Raw genomic sequence first — 18,806 nt, forward strand, 5'->3', positions numbered from 1 at the left:
ATTTTTATTTCTTTATCAAAAAAATTTCATCTTCTACGAGGGAAACTATATTTATGATCCTGGATATCTAATCCTGATGCCACTAGTTATGTAATTAACATATCTAGATCCAAGTTGAGACCATAGAGTTTTGTATGAATAGACCCCAATATCCCATATTGTTCCCTCCAAGTTTCTCCCTTGCACAGGTGACTAGTTCAGTAAACATAAAATAAAAATTCAGGTTTGTATAGTCTATATCTGTTGCATATTTGAGGTTGCCACTAATAATTTTCTATAAGCCTGGCGTGATTTTCCATTGCTTCAAATATACCTGCTTCATAACTGATGTGCTTTTTATCATTCAAACTATAGCAATTTCATAATCATATAAAAATGACATCCATTTAGTGAGCATCTTCTCTGTACTAGGTATTGGCATTTACCTAAATGGCCACCAGTTAGGTAAAATAATTCTTATTAATAACTTATATAGCAGGTTTTGTTATCCATATTCAAAACTCATTGAAATAGACTTATAAATGTTAATAAACTGGTACCAACACACAGAGCCAGGGATTGGTGAAGCCAGGATTCAAATCCAATCCTGTAAAAGAAACAAATATTCATGAGTACATATGCAAAATTGTTCATCATAATGTCCATCAAGACTCTGGAGAATCATCTTGCTCACGCTACAGGACAAATATGAAAACATTCACAGATCAGGTGGGGAACATCTGGCCCATGGGCCATTTAAGGCCTGCAAAATCATTAGGTCTGGCCTTCCAAGGCAACTGTGGGCAGGATTCAAAACTGAGTAAACCCACAGAAGGCTAATCTTTAAATTGATAATTTTGTATGACCCACAAATCCTATTGTAAATATCCAAATGGCCTTTGGCAGAAAAATGGTTCCCCACCCCAATGGAGCAGTATGAACTTGAACTTGGAGAGTGACAGCAACAAAGGTATTTCAAAGAAAAAGAATCTCTCCATATTGTTTGAACAATTAAGCAAGTGTGAGCCCCAAAATTTTAATGAAATCCTTGTTGGGTATTTCTGACCTTCCAATGACAATTTGGAATCCTGTTAGAAATGAAATTTCCTAGATTTAAGAGTCTTTCTTACCTTGTCCCCCCCCCCCCCCCCAGGTTTGTTAAGCCGTAGAAGAAACCTGTGTCTCTCAGGGGTGTATGGTTTACAACATCTCTTAAGAAGAGATGCAAATGATAAAGTGAGGTCTTGGTCTCTTTCTCTGGGGGTTGTTGGAGAAATAATTATTCTAGAAAGAGATGAAAGGATAAAACTGTATACCTTTGGAAGCCTTGGAATTCTAATGGTGACTTGATTCCCCTTAGGAAGAGAAAGAAGGTATGTGGTTAAGTGCTTTTAAGATAGTATCCCACAGATTGTTATGGTTGCCTACTATACGCAAAGAAATAAAATGAAAATTATCCCATTCACATCTCATATAATTTTTTAATCTGTTCTTAAAGAAGTTATAATCACATACAGAGGAAACACCACTTGAAACTCATATCTAGTAAGCTGAGATAAGAAATAATGATCTGGCCGGCACCGTGTATAAAATAAAAAGTGGGAGGGGCTGGCGCCGCAGCTCACTAGGCTAGTCCTCCGCCTTGGCGCTGGCACCAGGTTCTAGTCCCGGTCAGGGCACCGGATTCTGTCCCGGTTGCCCCTCTTCCAGGCCAGCTCTCTGCTGTGGCCAGGGAGTGCAGTGGAGGATGGCCCAAGTCCTTGGGCCCTGCATCCCATGGGAGACCAGGAGAAGCACCTGGCTCCTGCCATCGGATCAGCGTGATGCGCGGACCGCAGCGCACCAGCCGCGGCGGCTATTGGACGGTGAACCAACAGCAAAAAGGAAGACCTTTCTCTCTGTTTCTCTCTCACTGTCCACTCTGCCTGTCAAAAAAAAAAAAAAAAAAAAAAAAGAAAGAAACAATGATCAAATAGTGACCTATTCTTAATAATGATCATTTCCTAAATCTGCTCATTGGTTATTTTAATTATTTTGAAATAAAAGTAGTAGATACTGTTCTTATAAATGGAAGGAATGATCAATTATGGCTTTCCCAAGATTACAAAAAAGAAAGTTATTGAAGTGTTGTTTTAATTTTATTTAATCTAAATTGAGTTTTTTACAATGAAATTTCCTGGTTATTTCCAACTGTAGATTCCCTTTTTTCTATGTGTTCTTGTGTCAGATGAGCCACAGTTGCATTTTTAATACATCACATAAATAAGCAAATGTAGCAACTCCTCTGGAGGTATTAGAGAGAATAGAGGTAAAAGAAATCATACATAATGTTAATTGTTGTATCTTTGTTTTATACTTGAGCAGATCTAGTATTACCGGCTGAATTGTGTCTCCCACAAATTCATATATTGAAGTCTTTTTTCTTTTTTTTAAGATTTATTTATTTTATTTGAAAGTCAGAGTTACACAGAGAGAGAAGGAGATGCAGAGAGAGAGAGAGAGGGCTTCCATCTGCTTGTTCACTCCCCACTTGGCTGCAATGGCCAGAGCTGTGCCGATCTGAAGCCAGGAGCTTCTTCCATCTCCCACGTGGGTTCAGGAGCCCAAGTACTTAAGCCATCTTCCACTGCTTTCCCAGGCCATAGCAGAGAGCTAGATCAGAAGTGGAGTTGCCAGGTCTCAAACTGGCACCCATATGGGATACTGGCATGCAGGCGGTGGCTTTAAGTGCTATGCCACAGTGCTGGTCCCCATATGTTGCAGTCTTAAAATCTAAGTGCCTCTGAATGTGACTTCATGAGGAAATAGACCCTCTAAAGACATACAAAGAAAATGAACTCATTTATGTTGGCCCTAGTCAATATGGTTTGTATCCTTAGAAGAGGATTTTAAGACATGAGTATACAGATCAAGGATTGACCAGGTGAGGATACAGTGAGAATCAGCCATTTAAAAACCAAGAAATAGGAAACTAAATCCAGGTCTCCCAGTTAGGGTGACAGGAATCCAACTGCTTGAGCCATTACCTGAAACCTCCCAGGATCTGCATTGGCAAAATGTGGAGTCAGGACCCAGAGTCAGGTTAATAACTCAGGTACTCTTATATGGAATGCAATTGTTTTAACCAGTGTCTTAATCACTAGGCTAAATGCCCACCACTAAATTTACCTTTTAATTCCATTTTTCCTTAAACTTTTATTGAAATGCTCTCAAAATATCATGGTATACTTTAAAAACTGACATTAGCACATTATAATAAATTCCAGATTGTTAGGGAAGAATAATTTATATTAGATACAGAACAAAAGGAAGGGAAGATATGTTGCTTTCAGAAACAAAATGGTAAAATTCAGAAAGGAAAGAATAAATGTAACTTAGTAACTAGATAGATATTTAGGAAAATCATTTTAAAGATATAGCAGAATGAGATTTGGGAGGTTCAGTTACTACTAGATTTAGATTAGCATGCCTAGAGTAGAGGATGTATTTATCTCATCCAAGAGATATTTTAGCCAAAAAAGAAAAAAAAATAGCAAAAAGTAGTTAATGGATAAATGACTATTCCAAATAAAATAAAGACACGTTTTTAAAATAAACCTATTAATCTAAACTAGAAGGTAGAAGAATTATGGTATAGTATATGGCATGAACTCGTTTGGATGCCATAACCTTCTTGGGATGCAAGTTATAGGGCTTAGCATGGTTTGGTTCCAAAGCTTATAGCTTGATTGCCTCAGAAAATCCTAGTTTAAATCTGTTTTCTAGACATAATTATTAATATTGTCTCACTTACAAACATGTCTTATTTGGACAATAAATTACACCTACACTAAGTATAATAAATTATGGAGTCTTGTAACTCTGGAATTTCCAGATGAAGGCATCCCTGAGACACAAAGCTTGAGAATGTGGCTTCATAGCAGCGGGATACAGCTGAACGGGTCATTTTATCAATAGCCCAATATCAACCCCGAATGAGGAATATCTCTTCCAAGGTCACAGTGTGACAAAATAGATCTGGAAGCTGAATATTTCGCTTCTTCTTCCAGAGACAAGAACAAAAAGTATTTTTACATGTATTTAAGTTGAAGGAGGAAATAAAAGACAGCAGTGGAAATGGGTCTTTGATGAAAGATCACTTTTGGAGGAGTTCATTTAACCACATGGCGCTGCTGACTGAAAACAATGAAGGTGAAAATTATTGTGATTTATATTTTCTTTAACATTGAAATACAACATCTGCACTGCACCAGAGTGGAAAGCTAGTCCCTACCTGGCCACAAGTCTTGACTGTCTTGACACAATTTAAACTTTATTTGAACCTAAGTTGCTTAAAGTGTATTTAAAGCAGAGAAATGGATATCTCCCATCTGGTTATTGTCAGACTTAACCAAAGAGCTTGGAGTATTTTGGGTCAGACAGAATATCAGAAAAAATTTTAGCTTGATTGATTATAATACTATATCCCCCAATATGTCTTTTTTGCACGTAGGTTACATACTGTGTCTGTTTAACTTTCTAAATGGAGCAGTGTATAAAACAAACACAACTGCAGGCTCCGAAAGATGTTAGAAGCACAAAGAAAGTCATATGGACTGCATTCAGCTGAACACAAACTTCAACATCTGGAGGAGTTGAATTTTGATCCCTTGATTGCTTTGCAATATCACTCACAGAAAATCACTCCCTCAGGGCTCCAAAACCCTGGTCAGAAGAAGGGAAAGCACCCTAACAAAATTGCATTGGTTTAATCAAAATGCAATGGCTCATCTCAAAGTGAGTTGGCAAAACTTACAAAGGCAATGTAAGCTGTTGTTAATTCTAGGTCAATACATACATATCTTTAGAAATGCCATTGCTGTCCCACCCAACTTAGTATTATGAATCTGTATATTTTGCTCCTGAATTTTTTTCAAAATATTTAGAGAATAAATTAAAGAAATGTTCTTTTCATGTAATCCCCTTATCTGATTATTTCTATTTCTAGGGCTTTGCCAAAAATTATTGGCTTGTGTCATAAATTAGTACTATCCCATAAGTCTGTAAAACCTTACTTCAGTCTAAAATCTTGATTAATATTTTCTAATTTTTAAAAAGATAAATATAAAATTAAAAAGCTTACCTGTTATCTCAGTACACAGATATAACCTCTTTTAAGAATTGATTGTGCATCCTTTGCCTCAGTTTTTTGAGTGGATCCATATACTTATAACTGGTATATGAGCATATGTTATATATCTGTGCCTTACATTTTTCTGATTAATATACTTTTTTTTTGACAGGCAGAGTGGACAGTGAGAGAGAGAGACAGAAAGGTCTTCCTTTGCCATTGGTTCACCCTCCAATGCCCGCCGCGGACGGCGCACTGCACTGATCCGATGGCAGGAGCCAGGTACTTCTCCTGGTATCCCATGGGGTGCAGGGCCCAAGCACTTGGACCATCCTCCACTGCACTCCCTGGCCACAGCAGAGAGCTGGCCTGGAAGAGGGGCAACCGGGACAGAATCCGGTGCCCCGACCGGGACTAGAACCCGGTGTGCCGGCGCTGCAAGGCGGAGGATTAGCCTAGTGAGCTGCGGCGCCGGCCCTGATTAATATACTCTTACACAATCAAAACAGCCTGATTCAAACCTTTCCCATACTGTTTAGATTGTCAATGCTATGTCTACCTTTTCATACTCAACAAATTATCTTACTTCTGATACTGAAAAAAAAAGAGAGAGACCATTACCTAGAAATTTTTCTAACTTCCCAGCAGATTTACAAAGTTGTCATCATCTGCGACCGTCCTCTCATTTTGCAATCCTGTTACAGTTGAGAATGGTCCCTTTTCTTTTCCAAAGACAATGGCTCCAACTGTGAATATTTCCAGGTATATACTTTTTCTATAACAACTATGATTCCACTTTCTTCGCCATTAATTGACTCACTCTTATTGACATTTAACTGTTTTCAGATGTGGAGAGTGTTGTTTCTATAGGTCTCCATTGCATTTTTGAGTTACTCATACTTCTCACTTCATGGGTGACAACCAATTTCACAGTCTTTTCCTTCCACCCTAATCCAGTTCTCCTTTAGTCAGAGAGACCTGGTGCAATCAGTTTATACACAGACAGAGATGTATCCTCGTGTAATGGTAAACTTTATACAGCAAAGTCTCCTTGCACCTGAAGAGGTGGGTTCTGAGGTCGTCAGTGAATGCCTGAAACTGAAGATACAGTTGAGCGTCTTTTTAATTGGGAAGTCTGAAATGCAAAACTAGTTTTAGATTTTGGAGCATTTTGGGTCAGATTGGGGTGTTCAACTGCTAGTCTATGCAAATATTCCAAAATATTCTGAAATCCTTGTGCCAAATATTTTTCATAAAGTATACTCAGTCTGTAGTAATGAATTCTACATATTCCATGTTTTTCTGATATAAATATAACTGTGATAAAATGCAATTTATAAATTAAACACAATAAGAGATTAACAACCAAAAATAAAAGTAAACATGTATAACAATATACTATATAAAATTATGTGTGTCTGTTCTTTTTCTCTCAACATATCCTGTTATACTGTGCTTACCCTGTGATGATGTGAGATGACACTCTGTCCACTTGATGAGATGAAGTGAAGTGAATGACTAAGCACTTATACACTGTGGAGGCAAAATTCGCAATTGATGGCAACGGCAAACCTAGCACCATTTCTTATTCTTTCTTCACAATTTCACAGATAAAAGATTTCTTACCATAGACCTTAAGAAACTCAGCATATGATTTATCTTATTAAGTTGAAAACTTTTACCTTTTCACTAACAGGAGCACAAGCTGGTATGTATAATAAAATTTTGAATTAAAGTTAGGACACCAAATGTCTTAAAGAGTACCAAATCAGAGTCAGATAGAGTAAGTCACTAGTGTTACATGACATAGTAAGGAGACTATAGTTCACAATAACCTAATATATATATATATATATATATATATATATATATATATATATAGTATGGACAAATAGAAGAAAGAAGCTCCATGCCTCCAAACAAAGTAATGTTAAAGAAGTGGAAATGTTGATACCTGGTTTTGGTCAGTACACTATATATACATACCATAGCCCATAAATAGGTATATTAATTATGAAAGCATCTTGCCCTGTTCTTAATCTTAGAGAAAGACTGTGTAGTCTTTCACCACTGCTTCTGATGTTAACTGTGATTTTTGTTTTAGGCTGCTCCATCCTACTCATATTTTTTTTTTCTTTTCATTGAGGACATTCCCTTTCATTCCTAGCTGAGAATTTTTCTCCAACATTATTTTATGAATTCATCCAGTGATTTTTCTGTATTTATTAAAATTATCATGTTTTATTATTTAATATATTAATACCATGAACTACACTGATTAGGGGCTGGCATTGTTGCGTAGTGGGTAAAGTTGACACCTGCAATGCCGGCATCACATGTGGACACAGGTTCATGTCCAGCTGCTGCATTTCTGATCCAGATCCCTGCTAAAGTGCCTGGGAAAGCAAACAAAGATGGCCCAAGTTTTCAGCCATCTTCCATGTGGAAGACCCAGATAGAGCCCCTGGCTCCTGGTTTCAGCCTGGTCTAGTCCTGGCTGTTGCAACCATCTGGGGAGTGAGCCAACAAATAGAAGATTCCTCTCTCTCTCTCTCTTTCTCTCTCTCTCTCTCCTCTGTGTGTGTGTATGTGTGTGTGTGTATGTTTCCCTGTCTCTGTAACTCTGAATTTCAAATAAATAATTCAAAAACATATTTAAAAAAAAGAATTCCACATTAATTTTCATATTTTATCTGTCCTCCTTTCATGGGATAAGCCATATAGGGACATGATCTAGTTACTTTTTTATGGATTGATGGATATTTCATCAATTACTATTATTTTGTCAGAGGATTTTTTGCTTGTGATCCAGAAGGATGATTGTACTGAGATTCTCTTTTGATGTCTTTATCAGATTTCAGAATATGTCTGAAATAATAAGATAATCTTAAATAGGCTTTCACATCTTATTTTTTAAAGAGTTTGTATGTGATCACTTCAGCAGCACATATGCTGAAATTGGAATGATACAGAGAAGATTAGCATGGCCCCTGCACAAGGATGACACACAAATTCGTGAAGTGTTCCATATTTTTATACTTGTGTTCTGGGAGAGGAAAAAAAATAAAAGTTTGTGTAGAAGTGATTTTCTTTTTTAAATGTGGGTTAAAAGTCACTACTTAAGCCATTTAGGTATAGAACTTTCCTTGTGCATTTTACAAACCATTTAATATCCATAACATCTGATATAATAATCTATAATTTAAATTTTTACCCCTATCATTATTCTAGATTATTGTTAGAAACTCATGATTGATTTGATAGCACTCTCCTTTTCTAATACAATTGTTTAATAATACTGTTTTTAAAAAAGATATATTTATTTGAAAAGCTGAAATGTGATCCCTGTTAAACATAAGAGTGGGAATAAGAGAGGGAAGAGATGTATAATTTGGGACATGCTCAAGCTGACTTGCCCCAAATGGTAGAGTTAAAAACATACCAGGGGATTCCAATTCAATCCCATCAAGGTGGCATGTGCCAATGCCATCTCACTATTCCAAGTGATCAATTTCAGTTCACAATTGATCATAATGAAAGGACTAAGAGTCAAAGGGAGCACATAAACAAGTCTAGTACCTGCTAACACTAACCGATGGAATAAATAAAGGGGAGAGTGATCCAACATGGGAAGTGAGATACTCAGCAGACTCATAGAATGGCAGATGTCCTAAATAGCACTCTGGCCTCAGAATCAGCCCTAAAGGCATTCGGATCTGGCTGAAAAGCCCATGAGAGTATTTCAGGCATGGAAAGCCAAGACACTCTGGCAAAAGATCTCTGCGAGTGAGATCCCAGTGGAAAGAACAGGTCTTCAAAGAAGGAGGTACCTTTCTCTGAAGGTACTTTGACTATGAGCTTGTCTAAACAAGATAAGAATCGGAGAACTCAGAGGGCTTCCATAGCCTTGGAAACTCATGACCAGAGCATAGGGAGACTACTGATGCCATAGACAGGAGTGTCAATTGGTAAAGTCAACAACAGGAGTCACTGTGCACTTACTCCTCATGTAGGATCTCTGTCCTTAATGTGCTGTGTATTGAGATTTAATGCTATAACAAGTACTCAAACAATATATTTCACTTTGTGTTTCTATGGGGGTGCAAACTGTTGAAATCTTTACTTAATGTATACTAAACTGATCCTCTGTAAAAAAAAAAGAAAAAGAAAAATTATCAACTCCCAACTTGACTCTCACTGGGATTAAACATGACAATAGGTCTGATCTGCTTTCATCATCATTTAAAAAAAATCATCTATTATTTTTCACTTTATGTTTCTGTGTGAGAGCAAACTGTTGAAATCCTTACTTAATGTATACTAAGCTGATCTTCTGTATATTAAGATAATCTAAAATGAATCTTGATGTGAATGGAAGGGGAGAGGGAGTGGGAAAGGGGAGGGTAGTGGGTGGGAGGGGCGGTATGTGGGGGAAGCCATTGTAATCCATAAGCCGTACTTTGGAAATTTATATTCATTAAATAAAAGTTAAAAAAAAAAAAAAGAAAAGCAGTGTGGGGGGGGGGAGATAGAGACTGAGAGAGAAAGATACCTTCTATCTGCTGGTTCCCTCCCAGATGGACGTAATGATAATGGCCAGGACTGGGCCAGGAAGAGGAAGCCAGAACCTTCTCTCTCTCTCTCTCTCTCTCTCTCTCTCTCTCTCTCTCTCTTTCTCTTTCTCTCTCTCTCTCTTTCTCTCTCCCACTCTCTCTCTCCCTCTCTTTCTCTTTCTCTTTCTCTTTCTCTCTCTCTTTCTTCTCTCTCTCTCTCTGGAGCTCCTCCTTTCTGGTACTCTGCCCTACAAACAAGTTGCAACTAACTTGACCTTGCCAACTCTACAACCCATCTCCACATTCTAGCAAGGGTGCCATACTCTGGTTGGGCACCTCTCACACTATTGTACTCTGGGAAGTGCCTGGTACTGTACAGGCTCACATTATTGGTGTGCCATCTTTCAGGGTTCACAGTCTTGCATTCTCTGAAATCTGAGATTTGAAAGCAATTTTCCATATTTTGTCTAGTTTTGTAAGCATTTAAGTCAGGAGTATAAAACTAGTTTCAGTTATTTCATGTTGCTCAGAGTCAAAAGTCTCTACTGTTTTATCAGAAATCATTTCTTCCATCATATTTTGTAATCTTCATTGATGTGCTTTTTTATATAAAAAGATGTTCAATTTCCCTTTCTTTTCTCTCATTATTGCTCAATGTTGTTGATTTCTTTCAAAAATTCAAAGTCTGTTGTTTAATCTACATTTTTTTCTCTTTTGGTAGCTATTCATAAGAAGCTATGCTAAATATTTTGGTTTCTTTTTATCTGTCAGTGTTTTTTTAAAATTTTTTAGTATTGCTGTCTTCATTTCATACCATATAATTACCTTAGCAACTTAACTCTTTGTTCTAGTCTTCCCACTCAACTATCCCTAGTCACCTAATATTATACACTTTTTAATAATTTCAGATCTGAATTGTTATTGGTATAAATTTTTGGTCTGATTTATTTAGGGAATAGTTAACATCATCAAGATATTTCGTTGTCTTTACTCCCTACATCTGTAAAATCTTTCTGTATTTATTTCTCTCTTTGCTGGTATACATCCTACAAAAATACTTTCAAAGAGGGTCATTGTGTGATGGAGTTTCTTAAATGAAGTCTTGTGTGACTGAACACATTATTTCTCTTTTTATTAAATAATTGCTTTTCCGGATCTAAATTTATATTTAAATTTCTTTTAACTCATCACCCTGAAACTGTTACTCTGTAGTCATCTTTATCTAGCATTGTTCCCAGCTGGTTTCTTTTCCTGTGGTTACTGTTGTACCGTTACCTTACTGAAACTTGTGGAAGTTTCTTTTTGATTTTGACATTTAGATTTTTTTTTAGAGTATTCCCAGAATACATCTGTTTAGGGTGGGTCTTTAACATCTTCATATAAAGATGTTATTTACAACAATCATGACTTTTTTGAATATCCAATCATCTCCTATCTGCAGGAGATTCGTTCTAGCATCCCCACCAATAACAAAATATGCAGAAGCTCAGGGCCTTTCATGTAGTACAAATTATTTGCATATAACCTACATACATCCTTTTGCGTACTCTCCATCCTCTCCGCATTGTTTATCATAACTAAGACAGTATAATGACTCAGTAAATAATTGTTAATGCTATTATAGAATAGTGACAAGGGAAAAAGTCCTTGCATGTTCAATATAAACACATTTATTTTCAAAATATTTTTGATCCAAGATTGGCTGAATCTGTGGATTCAGAACCTGTGGGCACAGAGGGCTGACCTTATTTTTAAAAGTGGAAATACTGAGCTGAGGATATGTTATGAGGTATTGAGGAGAAAATTACAGCTCACATAGTGGGTTAAAGAAGGTGAGTGAAAAGTGACACAGCCTCGGTCTCATTAAAAGCCAGTCCTGAGTGTAAAATTTATTAGGTTCATTCTGTTATATTGGTCAGTGGAAATCTGTATCATGTTTTGCTATGTACAGTTCTACAATTTTGCCTATAGGCTTTATTATAACTTTCCTTAATGGAAAGAAATTCTATCTGTGATCTGTGAAGTTATTGACTAGAATTTCTAATGCTTATTCCTGTTTTAACCTTTCCTTTGGGATATTTTTAATGAGGAATTTGATAGGAGTATAGGGAAAGGGAAATCAGGCACTGCTAGTTTTTTACCATAAAAGCTTGGACCCCATAAAGTATTTTTACCTCAGACTTGGTGATTCATTCCTGTCTGTGTTCTCTTTTGAGCCCTGCACTGGCCAGGAGTTGTTTTTTTACTTTTCCTGCTTTCTCCCACCCTTGTTTCTGGCGACTTCTCTTGTTGATTCCCTGAGAATCAAGGATGTACAAGTCTCCAGTTCACCCTACCACATCTGTGGGTTGAGCATTGTCTCTGACAAATCAGACAAGGAGATTCTGTCCTAGAAATCTGAATCTTGGACAAAGTAATGAAGTAATGGAAAAAGTAGATAAACTTTGGAGGTGTCTTTATTTATGTCTTTTCCAAGCTCTGTTTGCAAAATGTCTTTTTGGGGTGTCCACTGTCCTTTCAGTAAATTCCACTTTTTTCTTATGAAAGCCAAAATTTATTATTGTTTCTTGAAAAGAAAGACATAACTGATAACAAAATTTGTACCGAAGAGTTGGTTGGAATCAGGTTTTCCAAGTCATGGCAATTTTTGGTACTGGTTTTTGGATAGAGAGGAAATAAAAGACATTAAAAGTTGTGTTTTTTTTTTCATTTTTTGAAGGTGAATTATGCAATTCTCAAGAAGAAAAGTTATAATTTGAAGTTATCTATGTAGCTCTACTAGGTAGATGACACATAACACAATTTTTAAAAAGTATTTATTTTGAAAGGCAGAGAGACACACACATGCACAGGGAACTCCCATCCGTCAGTCCAACCTCTAACTACCTGCAAGGCCAGGACAAAATAGGAGCCTGAACCCAATCGAGGTCTCACTGGAGGGACCCAGCTCCCAAGACACCACATACTGCCCCCAGGGTGTACACTTGCAGAAAGGCAGAATTGGGAGCAGAGCCAGGACTTGAACCCAGGCACAGTGACATGGGATGTGAGCATCCCAGCAGCTACAACACCCACCACCTGACACAATTTAATGGGACAATTAAGGATAAAAAATTTCAGTGTAAGGTACTTGTTTCTAATAGAATTTGGTAATCCAAAACAATAAAACAGCAAGAAACAATGGAAGAATTCTTTCCTCAATGTAAGGGATGACATTCAGATGTGAAAATTTCATATGATCATACCTTCAGATCTGTGGGTTGGCAGTTGCTAAAATCACACTCAGTGATCAACCAAGAGTTTCTGAATTATAAAAGTGTAATTCATAGCTTCATAAGATTCTGCTATGAAAGATACAACTTTGGTCAGGAACATACTGAACTTTAACAGTTGTAAGGAAAATATTTGTGAGTACTCCACTGAGTCATTACAATACCCTGAAAAAGCTCAACTGAGTTTTCCAAGTCTGAGGATATAGTATTGCCTTGTAAGAGAAAGTTAATCTCATATAGTACACCACTCCCATTAGTATTAACTCATAACCTTAACTTTAATTCATAATTCTCTTGGAAAATATTTGTAATCAGAGTTGGGGGAAAGAGGGAGAGAGGGGAGGAGCTAAAAGGGGAGGAGAGGGGAAGAAAGGGAAGGGAAGGGAAGTGAAAAGGTAAGATACAGGGAGGAATAAAATGCTGGAACTTATTATTTACATCATCAAAAACCTAGGTGCTTTGGTTTTGATCTCTGTACTATGAATGGTTATATGTTACAATTAGCTGAAGGTAAATGGAGGTATTCGAGAAATTTCTGTCTATAGACCTGTACCAGTTTGTATAACTTCCATAAGAAAATACAACAAACTGAGTGTCCTGTGTCGCAGAAATTTATTTTTCACAGTTCTGGCAGGTGGATGTCCGAAGTCAAGACGGCATGGTTGGTTTCTTTAAAGGCCTTTTTTCTTGGCATGAAGTTGCCTCCCTTATCTCTTTGCCTTTCACAGCCTCTCTCTGTATCCCTGGTGTTTGTGTGTCCAAATTTCCTTTTCTTATAAGGACACAAGTCAGATTGGATTAGGGCCTACCCCAGTGGGCACATTCTAACTTCATTATTTCATTAAACAACCTTTCTCTAAATATAGTCACATTTTGAGATACTAGAGTATAAGACTTCAACATATAAATGGAGTGGGGAGAGACACAATTCAACCCATAACAGTATCTAAAGCTATTTCAAAAGGAAAAGTTAAGGGAACTAAATATGTCTTATGGGATTAAATATTGAGGTTATTCCACCAATTAAATAAATTGCCCATGGGTAGATTTATTGATATGGGCAAAATGATAAAAAGTGTGCATTCAGGTATACAACAGGAGCTACACAGTACTCAGATTGTTTGCTGAGTTGGATCATGCCAACCTGGATACAACATAATCTTAAGCGACATTTGAGAGCCAGAGTTGCTATTGACATAAAGCATTGCTTTCCCATTCCATAAAAATAAATGCTTGTTTGATCTTTGTCTCTGTATTTGAAATGCAACTGAGCAGAGAAAACCTTACCTAGAGCTGTGACTGAAGAATTGATTTCTGGCAGTGAAAAAAGGTCTAGAATGTTTTCATCATGCTTTGGGGCTCATTTTTTAAATTTTTTCAGTTCTGATGGGAAGGATAATAGAGTGCTTCCCACTGCCAGGCACTTAGGAACAGTGATTTGTCCATTTTCATCTGGCTATTGGCTGGCACAATTGGGTCTTGACCCTGGCTCAAGACAGATTTCAGAGCCCACCTTTCTTAATGCCATTAACACTGTTCCAAGAATTTTAAAAGCAGCTGAAGACTTGTCTAGATGACCAGATTCTGACCATTTGGTGTATAGAATGAGATGACAGAGATCAGAAACTGTAAAATTTATTATTAAATTGGCTTGAAAGGAATCTGGGGCAAGTGCTGTAGTGGGTGTAGCGGGTAAAGTGCCACCTGTAGTTCTGGCATCCCATATGGGTGCCGATTCAAGGCCTGGCTACTCCACTTCCAATCCAGTTCTCTGCTATGGCCTGGGAAAGCAGTAGAAGATAGCCCAAGTCCTTGGGCTCCTGGCTACAGATCTGCACAGCTCCGGCAGTTACGGCCAATTGGGGAGTGAACCAGTGGGTAGAAGACCTCTCCCTCTCTGCCTCTCCTTCTCTCTCTGTGTAACTTTGACTTTTAAATAAATAAATAAATTCTTAAAAAAAAAGAAAAAAATCAGAATCTGTACAGAGGAATATTGGTATAATGATGAAAAAGTTTTGGGGGAAAAATATGCCACTGGACATTTCAAAATGAAACAGAAGCCTGCAAAGTTTCCATGCCATAAGTGAACATTCAACCAAATGTCTCCACTACAGTGGAACCTAACAATAATTGAGTAGAATAAAAGGGCCATACAGTAATAGAGCTAACCTCTACAGTCTTCCCAGTATTTGCTCAATGCTCTCATAAACACTTTATCCAGAGAGGAAACAATTAAAAGCAGCGCGAGGATTCTAAAACACAAACTCTTTCACTTACCAGAGTTAACCCACTATTAATTTTTCAAGTTAGGCTGGGGAGGTTGACTGGGGAGCTGGGTGTGGTGGGACCATGAGGGGCCAGGGTAGGGGTGGGGGATGAGGAACCTGAAGGGCAGGGGTGGAAGGGCAGGAAGGAGAGGGAAGTGGGGAAGGAAACAGAGTGAGAGGGAGCCAGGGGAGCAAGGACAGGGTTAGTTGGGGGGAGGGGTCTGAGAGAAGTGAGCAAAGGGGAGCCACAATAGAGAGGCGCCCAGAGAAACCAAACAGGGAGCTCAAATGCTGACAGCACAGCACCCCAGATAATTTTTAATTAATTATTTTTATACTGTTTATGTTCTTTTTTCTTTTCATTTCTCAGAACACATAGTACTAATTATAAATGAAATATCCATTGTTATTGACTTCTTGTATCAAATCATTATTGAAGTTTATTCCCTTTTACCTTGAAGGAAAATCTTTCCTGCACTTAATTTCCTTCACAATAAAACAGGAAGAACAGCTACCATTTCCTCAAACCCTCCCCAATTCTGACTTACAAGGAAAACCAGTTATTTCCCCCATTTAAATAGTTGTTTACCATATTAATAAATGAAATAAAATGGTTCCAAATTGCCAGCAGTGGTGATCAAACTTACTGAATACTACAAATAATTGAAAGGAATGAGCCCAACTCTTGGTGGAAACTTGATCCTCAAAGACTTTAGCATATAGTAAAGAATGTAATCAGATCTTTCCTTGTTGGAAAAGCAGTTTTTCTGTTTAGAACTCATTTTTATTTTCTCTTATTTTTTTTCTGAACTTGGTACATCATAATGATACCCCATTCAATATATCTTTCAGAAAACTTTCATCAAAGAAGAGAATGCAAGGCAAAGAGAAACTGTCAGCCGGCACCATGGCTCATTTGGTTAATCCTCCACCTGCAGCACCAGCATCCCATATGGGCGCCGGGTTCTAGTCCTAGTTGCTCCTCTTTCAGTTCAGCTCTCTGTTGTGGCCTGGGTAGGCAGTGGAGGATGGCCCAAGTGCTTGGGCCCTGCACCCGCATGGGAGACCAGGAAGAGGCACCTGGCTCCTGGCTTCAGATCGGCGCAGCACCGGCTGTGGCAGCCATTTTGGGGGTGAACCAGTGGAAGGAAGACCTTTCTCTCTCTCTCTCACTGTCTGTAACTCTACCTGTCAAATAAATTAAAAAAAAAAAACTGTCAGTGAGTTTCAGTGCTTATATTATATCTGCCATTTTTCATAAATGTCTGTGGAATGGTGAGGTGGCCCAGGAAAGCCTGAATTGCCTAGGCATATTTGCATATGCTTATTTCCTTAAGCATAATGGTTTCCTGTTGCATCCATTTTGTTGCCATAGATAGGATATTATTCTTTTTTTTTTTGGACAGGCAGAGTGGACAGTGAGAGAGAGAGACAGAGAGAAAGGTCTCCCTTTTGCCATTGGTTCACCCTCCAATGGCCACCATGGCCAGCGCGCTGCAGCCGGCGCACCGCGCTGATCCGAAGGCAGGAGCCAGGTGCTTCTCCTGGTCTCCCATGGGGTGCAGGGCCCAAGCACTCCCTGGCCATAGCAGAGAGCTGGCCTGGAAGAGGGGCAACGGGGACAGAATCTGGCGCCCCGACCAGGACTAGAACCTGGTGTGCCAGCGCCACAAGGCGGAGGATTAGCCTATTGAGCCACGATGCCAGCAGGATATTATTCTTTTTATGGCTGTGCAGTATCCCATAGTATTTATTTATATCAGGTTTTTAAATCCAGTCATCAGTTGTTGGACATCTGACTTGATTGCTTATTTTATCTATTTAATTGAGCTGCTATAAACATGGAGGAACAGATAACTCCTTCGTATGCTGATTACATTTCCCTCGGGTATATTCCCAGAAGAGGGATGGCTATATTTCTTTGGAGACTCACTACCATTGTTTTGGTTCATGAAGTCCTGGCCTGACTTGCAGTCTTCTGGCACACGCAACAAGGGAGGACAACCAAGCAGAACAAGGGGACCTGAAAATGTGACTCTGAGAAGTCTGCTATAAAGTTCCAAAGAGTTGCTACCCAGTCCTTGCTTCACCTTGAGGGAGCTTCTTCTTATTTCCTGCTAACTAGATCTTTGTGGCTACTTAGCTTCCTGTTACTGACCATGTCTCATACACACTTCCTTGGCCTTTGTGAGCTTCTCGATAGCCTTTCAGTAAATTGTTCCTTGCTTAAGCCAGCCCAGGCTTGTTTTTGATACTTATCACCAGCAAGTCTAAGTAGTACTTTATTAATCTACTTCATGGGCATTTTTACCATGAAAGCATTGTTGCATCTTTTTTTTTTTTTCCTCACACATTCTCTTTGCTCTTTTACAACTGGAAATTAAAAGTACCACTAGGTGACTTTACCATGGGCAAGGCAGTCTTTCTGAGCTTGTTTTTTTTTGTATATAAAATAAGGAAATCTGCAACCTTTTCTAGCAGAATCACTGTAAAAATTAAATTTTGAGCAGTATGAGAACATCTTTAGAGGAACATAAAGTATAACGTGTTTCATTTATAGGTATAAAACTAATTAGCAGAAATTTTTCTCAGAAGCCTCTGTTCTTCTGTGTCTCTGGGCATCAGAGTACCACCATCATGATTGGCAATCATATGTATAGCCCTGCTCTACATTTGTTATAATGGTATCTCCTGTAGAGTCCTCCCGACTACCTACCACCTTGACATTTTGCACCTTCCTAACCACATTTCTGACTGCACTTAATACTCATATGTCTTTCTTTTACCTCCTAGTGATTGTACATTCCTTAAAAACAGTTATCATATATTGTTATATTGTTAGTCATATTCTTCATATCTTATATTGTTAGTTATATTGTTATAGTGTTACTTACATTCTTCTCATATATATGAAGGAGTCTTCAAAATGTTTGTTAGAAAATGCATACTGGGAAGAAAAAACTAGCCATGAATTTCAAAGTTATTTTGCACCATAGTAAACTTAACCCTTAATTTCATTTTCCAAAATGTTTTCAAAAACCTTTAATTTCATTTCCAAAATGTTTTCAAAAAACATTTTGAAATATTCTTGTAGTTAGCTTTTCAATTAGTTAATAAAGAAATTAAAGATTATGAGAACAAAGAAAAACAGTAATGGTCGTATTAATGTTATGCTTTCATGCTTTGATAATTCTGCAATACCAGGCATGGTTGTAACAAGTTGTGCACACTTAATTTCTCCATCCAGGAGATGGATACAAGATACATTCCAGGAAGAATTATTGTGAGTCACAATGAGGATATTCTGGAAGATCACTTTCAATTTTTAACATTGTATTTGAAGAAGAGACAGAGATCTTCCATCATCCATCCACTGATAAATTCCCTAAATATTTGCAACACTGAAGGCAGAGCCAGGCCAATGCTAGGAGACCAGAACTCAATCTGGGACTCTCAATTAAGGTGATAGAAATCTAGAATTTAAACGATCATCTATCTGCTGCCTCTCTGAGTGTGCATTAGCAGGAAGCTGGTTTAGAAGCAGAGTATTGTAGACTTAACCAGGCATTCCAATATGGGATACAGGCATCTGAAGTGGTGCCTTATCCACTACACTGAATGCCCA

General features: G+C 37.9%; 1 non-coding gene across 1 annotated transcript; it reads left to right on the forward strand.

Annotated features, from left to right (window-relative positions):
- Positions 1-8,017: 8,017 nt before the first annotated feature.
- On the forward strand, positions 8,018-8,124 carry LOC127483035 (U6 spliceosomal RNA). The gene has a single exon (XR_007909009.1). It is a non-coding gene; the product is annotated as a U6 spliceosomal RNA (small nuclear RNA).
- The last annotated feature ends 10,682 nt before the right edge of the window (positions 8,125-18,806 follow it).

This window comes from Oryctolagus cuniculus, chromosome 4, assembly GCF_964237555.1.
Source record: "Oryctolagus cuniculus chromosome 4, mOryCun1.1, whole genome shotgun sequence".
Lineage (NCBI taxonomy): Eukaryota > Metazoa > Chordata > Mammalia > Lagomorpha > Leporidae > Oryctolagus > Oryctolagus cuniculus.